Here is an 8944-nt window from a genome sequence, read left to right as displayed (position 1 = left end):
TGTGCCTTTATCTGCCTCTTTAGGCTTTAACACCTTTGATCTACTGATGAAGTTAATCCGGCCCAGGTAGGCCGGTTTATGCCCAGTAGTAATATCCCCAACATTAGGCCCCAGATTGATTTGAACAGGTTCATGTCAATCCTTAGCAAAAATCTCCGTCTTCAACATCTTCTTGTAGTTATTGAACCGCCGTGACGTCATCTTCTCTGTTTGCTGTAAACTGGCGTGATATCATCTGTCATAAAGAAAACATCCATGATATCCTCTTGTTTAATAGATTTGCAATGACCGAGGTGACCGCCCCACTTCCAAAATCTGTGGTCCCTTGATTCCAGCGCCTGACAGATGTCCTTTGCCTTATAAATAGGCCCAAAGGGTCATTTCTTTTCTTCCCTTCGTGCCCTTCTTCTTTGTTTTCCTCGCGTCACCAGTCTCAGAGCTCCGCCACCGCCGTCGTCTTCTACATCACCCTTGACCGCTGCATCAACTTGAACGCACCAGAAAGCCGCGGCGACCTTCCGCGCCTTCCCCAGCTCTGGTAGGTCTTCTGTTCTTCTCAACATAGATCTGATCTAGGGCTTCGTGTTCTTGCGGTGTTCATCATTTGTTCATACTCATGTACTAGCTCCTGGGTGCACATGTGAACCCTTGCTTTGTGTAGCGGTAACTTTCAGTATCCGCCGCTAGTTTCCTGCCCAAAACCATAGATCTCACATATACTTCTGCTCATTGATTCAATACTGTTCTGCTTTGATCTTCGACTATTTTTCTTATTTTCTGAACTTGCTTCAGATCCAATGCCGTAATAAGATCTTGTGAAACCTGTTTCTGCATACTTAATCATCCGCAATCTCAATTGCTTCAATGTTTAGGTCAGGCGGTTTAACCTTATAGAAAATTTTCCAAACCGGTATATGCCATTAGTCCCCTTGTTGAACCGCCAGATGTAGGTTGCTTCATGAAACTCCGGTTTAGATAGGGCTGTTTCCGGTTTAACATTGTACATACCAGTGCATTTTAATCAATGCATTTTTGAACCGGGATCTTTTACCTTGTAGATTCCATCATGGCCAAGCAAGTGTATGAGTGCAATTGGGTTCCTTCTCGCGTCACAGAGGCTGAACTGGACGATTTAGTCCTGATTGGTGCTTTAGGCAGTAAGGATACAATCCATTGGAGGGCTCCTGGCAAAGAATGCCCTCCCACACCTCGAGAAGGAGAGGTTGTTGTTTTCGTAGATCACTTAGCCCGGGGCTTTAAGCCGCCCGGTTCTAAATTTTACCGGGATGTCTTAGCCGATTTCCAGCTCCATCCACAAGATACTGGCCCCAACTCTGTTACAAATATGTGTCACTTCCAAGTGCTCTGTGAAGTGTTCTTTCAAGAGGAGCCCACAGTGGAACTGTTCAGAGACCTATTCCATCTAAACCGTCGTACTGAATTTACTGACAGCTCCAATACGGAGTTGGGTGGTGTGGCGATTCAGAAAAGGAAAGAGGTCACATACCCTCACGCAAAACTGCATAGCCACCCCAAAGAATGGAATCAGACATGGTTCTACTGCGAAGACACCTCCCCTGCTGGTGAAAATCCCTTGCCTGGCTTTCGACCGGAGCGGCTCAGCAACACACACCCTTCTCCACAAAGATTGACTGCATAGGAGAGAAGTAAATATGCTCCTCAGCTATCAAAGCTCGGAGCTTTTATGGCCAACGGTTTAACAGGGGTTGACCTTGCTCGGTGTTGGATATCATGGAGCATACTGCCTCTTAGTCTGCGCTCTGGTTTGATGTGCCAGTATACTGACCGTGTTGATGACCCACTTCGACACTCAAGACTCCAGCTCTCTGGTGAAGAAATCATAGAGGCTGTGCGTAAGATACTGAATGAACCGGAACACATCTGCACCAGAACCGGCCTGCTTCCCTTCTGTGCCACCAACAACCCGCCAGCTGTAAGACTTTGACTTTTCCCTTTACTGAATCTGTTATTGATATGTCTGGTCATTGTTTTTAATATCAGTGTCTTCATAATCAGGGCGATGATCCGTTTTGGAGCTAAAAACTGCCGCAGGAGAAGCCAGAAAAACCAGACAAACCGAAAAGAGCAACCCGGCAAAAGACTAAAGCTGTGAAGAAGACTGCCCATAGAAAAAGAACCACTGCCTCTTCTAATCTGGCTCCTGACGATGAGGTTGATAACCCGGACTTTGAGGTAGAGCTTGACTCACTTGGTTTATTTTTCATGCGTCTTATTGATGATGATGTTTGTCAGGATGATGTCGAAGCCAGCCACGCGGATGTTGCCGAGGTAATTATTCTCTCTTCCGATTCAGAAACTTTGCCTTCACAAAAAATCTGCCAGGCAAACCGGAAAGTTAAATTTTCTCATCCTCTTGCTTATTTGGATCCTAAACTTCTTATGAAGACCCAACAACACGAAGCTCGCCGCACCACCCGGCACAGCGGTCAGGTAGTTACCTCCGCCGGTTTATCGAACAGTCCGGTTCGGAAACGCCATTCCGAGGTCTCTAATTTGCTTGTCAGTGCTTGTCCTAAAGCGGGCTGCTTTCGTCAACCTCTTACTCCGTCTGACTCCAATTATCAGGTTACTTCCCACTCATCTTCTGGCGAGTCATCGGCTACTCAGCTCCCACCGCTCAAAACGGTGTTTGGGTAAGCTATACTTATTGTGATGTTTGCAGTACATTGCCTTAGAACATATTCTGTATTTGATTTTGTTATCCTTCTCAGGGCCAAACCTAGGTCAAGCAAGAAGGCCCGCCTGGACAAAGCGGCCGAAGAGGATGTCGTTCTTGAAGCAGACAAGACACCCAATGCTGAAACGGCTATTCCTGAGGATATTCCCAACGATCCACCGCAGCAAGATGATGATCTTATTGCAGAAGAGAGACCTACTGACACCTCAGGTCCTACCCATCGGCCTACAGGTTCCATCCGGATTGAAAGCTCCACCGGTCCAGCAAAGCCTACTGACAAGCCAACAGCTCCAATGCAAACCGGCGGTACCAAAGATGATGAGGTTGTCATTACTGGTACTGGCCATACTGAGCCAAACAATCCTGTCCCTTTATCCAAACATTCTGCCAAGGAAGAACTTGCTGCCTTTGGTAAAGGCAAGTGGAACGCTGATCTGACGACTTACGTTGCTCTGAACGCCCAAGATATCCATTCCAGCTATCTGAACCGGCTGTATACCAGCTGTGACTATGAAGCCGGTCTGGTCAACATGATGAAAGACAAATATGAGGTAATTTCCATATGCTCCTTCCTGCTTGTATGCTTCCATTCCTGACTCTCCTAGCCCCAAGGGCCGGTTTGGAATATTCTTTCAAACCGGGACTTAAATAATATAAATCTTGTTGCTTTGAAATTTGCTGATGTGTCCCCCAAGGGCCGGTTCAATCTTTAGCATAGTTAAACCGGTACTTTAAGTAATTGAAACTGCCGTTTCAGAATATATATGATCAAGTAGCCATTAGCCCCCAAGTGCCAAGTTGAATACTTGTATTGATCTTGGGACTTTGTAAACAATCGAAAGATGAAAGGGGTAAACCGGAGGCCGCTTTAGATCAAATATGCATTAGCCCCCAAGTACTAAGCGCATAACTTGTTATGTGGTTGGTACTTGAATCCTTCTAGCAATTTGTTGAAGCATATATCTGTATGCATGCAGGCGGAGCTGAAGACGAAAGAGAACCAAGTCATCGATCTTCAAGAAGCCCTGAAAACCCAACAAGCTGAAACCTCCAAAGCAAAAGAGGAATTGGCCAGTGCTTTAAGCGCCATGGAACAACTTAAGGAGAACTTCAAGAAGAAATGGGCGGACTGGGCCATTGAGAAATCCACTTTGATCAAACGAGCAGAGGATGCTGAGGCTGCACTAAAACCAGTGGCAGATGAACTGACCAGCATAAAGCGGCACGTGCATGCCATGACTGCTGCTATCTTTGGTAAGCCAGTTTTCCTACTGAATTGGCTCTGTCTTCTGACAAAGTCGCCGGTTTATTAACCCTTTATGGTATTTCAGGGACACGCATTGGTCACTTGGGGTCAGATGTACGGAAGAAGCTAAAAGCCGCCTATACATTGGTTGAACAATTGTATACTGGTGCCCAGCGGATCATCTGTACCACCTCTCATAACAAACCGGTGCCTACTTTGATTCAAGATACTCTGATGAAACTGTCGGTGCTTCCTACCCGGATTGAAGAGCTAAAGAAATCTGCTGCTCGAACCGGCGCAATCAATGCTTTAATCCGGGTAAAAGCCTGGGTGCCGGATTTTGATCCTGTTGAAGCGGCTCAGGGCTATCCCAGCTTGAAGGAAGACGGATCAGAATTCGGTGAAGCGGATCTGCGAGCGATAAACCGTGAGGTGCGTCCACTAGCTTGTCAGTTGGCTGAGGAAGCAGACTTGTCTCGTTACCAAGCGCAATATGACAGTCAAAACAAGCGAATAGCTGCGCCAATCCATGAATCAAAAAATCTGATTCCTCCAATCCGTAAGCATACTTACGCTCCCGATATTGACCCGTCCTTGCTGATCCACGATGAAGCTGTTTTTCAAGCATTAATGGGAATCGACTGGACAACTGTGGATTTCCAGCCACTTGGTAGGGATACGGAGGCTGAAGCGGCGCAGGACGACCCACAACCATCAGGCCAGGCTGACGACCAAGCTTGAACCGGGCGCCGGTTTAAAACTGCTTCTTCTTCGCGAAAAACAATTATATTATTATGGGCACCATGTTGCCTTGTAATAGGCTAGCTGATACCTTTGATGTTGATATGCCTTCGTGCATAATTTGTTCTTCCTGTGGCAATGAACTTTCCAAAACACTTTCTGAAATGAAAAATTCGTCAAGTGCCACCGCGGTTGTACCGTCAGGCGGAATATGATGTCTGCATATATGAAAACAAAATTTCAAGTATGACCAAATTTTGAGATACATGATACCTGCCGTCATTGAGCGTGAAGTTGGCTTGGCCAATCTTGAAGCAGAGTTTTGCAAACCCATACTGTTGGAGGAGATAACAGCTCCTGTATATATATATGACGCTGGTTTACCATGTAAACCGTGCCGGGTTATAATAAACACCATGTTACTCCATAAGAGGATGTTAACAACACGGATCAAACCGGTCAAATAGCCTCCGGATTGACGTGAACTATGTTCCGTCAATTGAAAAAAAATTGTCGGTTTAAGAAACACAATGAAAAGCAAAAAAACCCTTCAAAGAAAAGTGTGAAGCAAAAGAAAAGTTTTATTTAAGCTGATCAAATGGCGTTACCATGGCTAAACACGGCCAAGTTCCCGTTAGGTGTAACTATGGTTCTAATCAGCCAGGTCCCCTGATGAAACCGTGGCATTTGTGCTGACCAAATGGCATGGTCATGGTTCGGGTTCGACCAAGCCCCCAAGTGATTCTGTGGCCTTAGGCCGACCAAGAGGCATGACTGGTTCAGACATGACCAAGTCCCCAAGTGATCTGGTGGCTTTCGCCTATCAAGAGGCATGGTATTGGTTCGGACACGACCAATCCTCCAAGTGATATAACACGATGCTTTTAGCAAAGCGAACTCAAGGGGTAAACCGGAGGCCGCTTTAGAGCAACTCCGTGTAACCTCACATGATGTAAAAGAACAGATACCCCGCTTTAGCTGAGGTTCTGGTTTATTATATTTAATCATAATATATACATTGTCGTAATATGTACATAAGTATAGCCAATGGCTCAGGTGTAGTAAGGCCGAAGATGAGCTATATTCCACAGCCTGTTAGTCTCCTCCTCTGATGTACGTGAGTCCTTATGCTCTCGAATATCGATCAGATAGTACGACCCGTTGTGCAGATTCTTGCTGACCACGAAAGGCCCCTCCCAAGGTGGGGATAGCTTATGCATGTTAGTCTGATCTTGGATGATCCGAAGCACCAAATCTCCTTCCTGAAAGGTTCTGGTTCTGACCCGGCGACTATGATAACGACAAAGATCCTGCTGGTAAATCGCCGATCGGGTGGCTGTGATGTCACGCTCTTCATCCAACCGGCCCAAAGCATCTTGCCGTGCTGTCTTGTTGTCCGCTTCAATATAAGCTGTGACACGAGGTGAATCATGCCGGATATCACTGGGGAGAACCGCCTCCGCTCCATAAACCATGAAGAACGGTGTGTATCATGTTGATCTGTTGGTTGTTGTATTGATACTCCATAGCACAGATGGTAATTATTCTACCCAACAACCCGACGTTCTCTGCAAAGGAACCATGAGCCGGGGCTTGATGCCTCTCAAGATCTCTTGATTAGCTCTTTCTTCTTAACCATTGGACTGTGGATGTGCCACTGATGAAACGACGAGCCGGATGTGCTCTCGTTCGCAGAACTCCTTCATAGCACCTTTGGATAAATTGGTACCATTATCTGCGATAATACTGTGCGGAAAGCCAAACCGGAAAATCACCTTTTTAATGAACTGAACCGCCGTGGCCGCATCACACTTGCTAACAGGTTCTGCCTCCACCCACTTTGTAAACTTGTCAACCGCCACCAGGAGGTGGGTCTTCTTATCTTGGGACCTCTTGAAAGGCCCAACCATATCCAGCCCCCAAGTCGCAAACGACCAAGTAATCGGAATCATTCTCAATTCTTGAGCCGGTACATGAGCGCGCCTTGAAAACCTTTGGCAACCATCACACCGTCTGACCAGATCCTCCGCATCAGCATGAGCAGTTAACCAATAAAAACCATGGCGAAATGCTTTAGCCACCAGAGACTTTGAACCGGCATGGTGACCACAATCTCCTTCGTGGATCTCACGCAAGATTTCATGGCCTTCTTCAGGAGACACACAGCGTTGGAAAGCCCCTGATATACTGCAATGATGCAACTCGCCGTTGATGATAACCATGGACTTGGATCACCGGATTATCTGCCTTGCTAGAATTTCATCCTCTGGCAACTCACCCCAGTTCTTGTACGCCAGGTAAGGAAGCGTCCAATCTGGAATAACATGAAGAGCCGCCACCAATCGAGCCTCCGGATCAAGAATAGCCAAATCCTCTTCACCAGGGATCTTGACTGACGGGTTGTGCAGCACATACAGAAAAACATTGGGTGGGACCGGTTTGCGCTGAGAGCCCAGCCGGCTTAAAGCGTCTGCCGCTTCATTTTTTCGCCGGTCCACGTGATCCACCTGATAGCCTTTGAAATAACCTGCGACAGTATCCACCTCACGACGATATGCTGCCATGAGTGGGTCCTTGGAGTCCCAAGTGCCAGACACTTGCTGGGCCACAAGGTCCGAGTCACCGAAGCACTTAACTCGACTTAGATTCATCTCCTTAGCCATCCGGAGACCATGGAGCAAGGCTTCATACTCAGCTGCATTGTTAGTACAAGGGAACATTAAACGGAGAACATAACAAAACTTATCACCTCATGGGGAAGTTAATACGACTCTAGCCCCCGAGCCTTCCAACTGCCTGGATCCGTCAAATTGGATGGTTTAATACATATGATCCGGCTTTTCTTCAGGTGCTTGCATTTCCGTCCAATCATTGATGAAATCAACAAGTGCTTGAGACTTAACCGCTGTCCGAGGCACATACTTCAAACCGTACGGCCCCAGCTCTATGGCCCACTTTGCAATCCGGCCAGTTGCTTCCCGGTTCTGGATGATATCTCCCAAAGGAGCAGAACTGACCATCGTAATTGAGTGCCCTTGGAAATATTGTTTAAGCTTCCGGCTTGCCATAAAGACTCCATACACCAGCTTCTGCCAATGCGGATACCTTTGCTTGGACTCAATGAGCACCTCGCTGATGTAATAAACCGGACTTTGAACCAGATGCTCCTTACCTGCCTCCTTTCGCTCTACCACAATAGCTACACTGACCGCCCGAACATTAGCAGCAACATATAGCAGTAACGGCTCCTTGTCAACGGGAGCGGCGAGCACAGGCGGATTGGCCAATTGTCGCTTTAAGTCCTCAAACGCTTCATCAGCAGCAGAACTCCAGACAAACTGATCCGTCTTTTTCAACATCTGATACAAAGGGATTGCCTTCTCACCCAGGCGACTGATAAACCGGCTTAGCGCAGCAATCCTGCCTGCCAGGCATTGAACATCGTTGATACACTTCGGTTTAGCCAGGGAGGTGATAGCTGTGATCTTCTCCGGATTAGCCTCAATTCCCCTATTGGACACTAGAAAACCCAATAGCTTGCCTGCCGATACACCAAAAACACACTTGTCCGGATTAAGCATCATCTTGTATGTTCTCAGATTATCAAAGGTTTCTTTCAAATCATCAATCAGAGTCTCCTTCTTCCTGGATTTAACCACGATATCATCCACGTAAGCATGTACATTATGGCCAATCTGCTTGTGAAGACAATTTTGTACACACCGTTGGTAAGTTGCCTGGGCACTCTTGAGCCCGAAGGGCATAGACACATAGCAGAAGGCTCCAAAGGGAGTTATAAATGTTGTCTTCTCCTGGTCCTTAACTATCATTTTGATCTGATGATAGCCAGAATACGCATCCAAAAAACTTAGACGCTTACAACCCGCCGTAGCATCAATAATTTGATCAATACGGGGGAGGGCAAAAGGATCTGCTGGACAAGCCTTATTAAGATCTGTGTAATCCACACACACGCGCCAGGTGCCGTTTTTCTTGAGGACCAGCACCGGATTGGCAAGCCACTCAGGGTGAAAAACTTCAATAATAAAGCCAGCTGCTAAGAGCCTGGCTACCTCTTCTCCAATCGCCTTGCGCCTTTCTTCGTTAAACCGGTGGAGGAACTATTTCACCGGTTTGTATTTAGGATCCACATTAAGTGTGTGCTCAACGAGTTGCCTCAGTACACCTGGCATGTCAGAAGGTTTCCATGCGAAAATGTCCCGATTCTCACGGATGAA

The sequence above is a fragment of the Triticum dicoccoides genome, chromosome 7A (genome assembly GCF_002162155.2).
Source record: "Triticum dicoccoides isolate Atlit2015 ecotype Zavitan chromosome 7A, WEW_v2.0, whole genome shotgun sequence".
NCBI lineage: Eukaryota > Viridiplantae > Streptophyta > Magnoliopsida > Poales > Poaceae > Triticum > Triticum dicoccoides.
The sequence above is the reverse complement of the archived record's forward strand: the minus strand, read 5'-3'. Positions refer to the sequence as shown.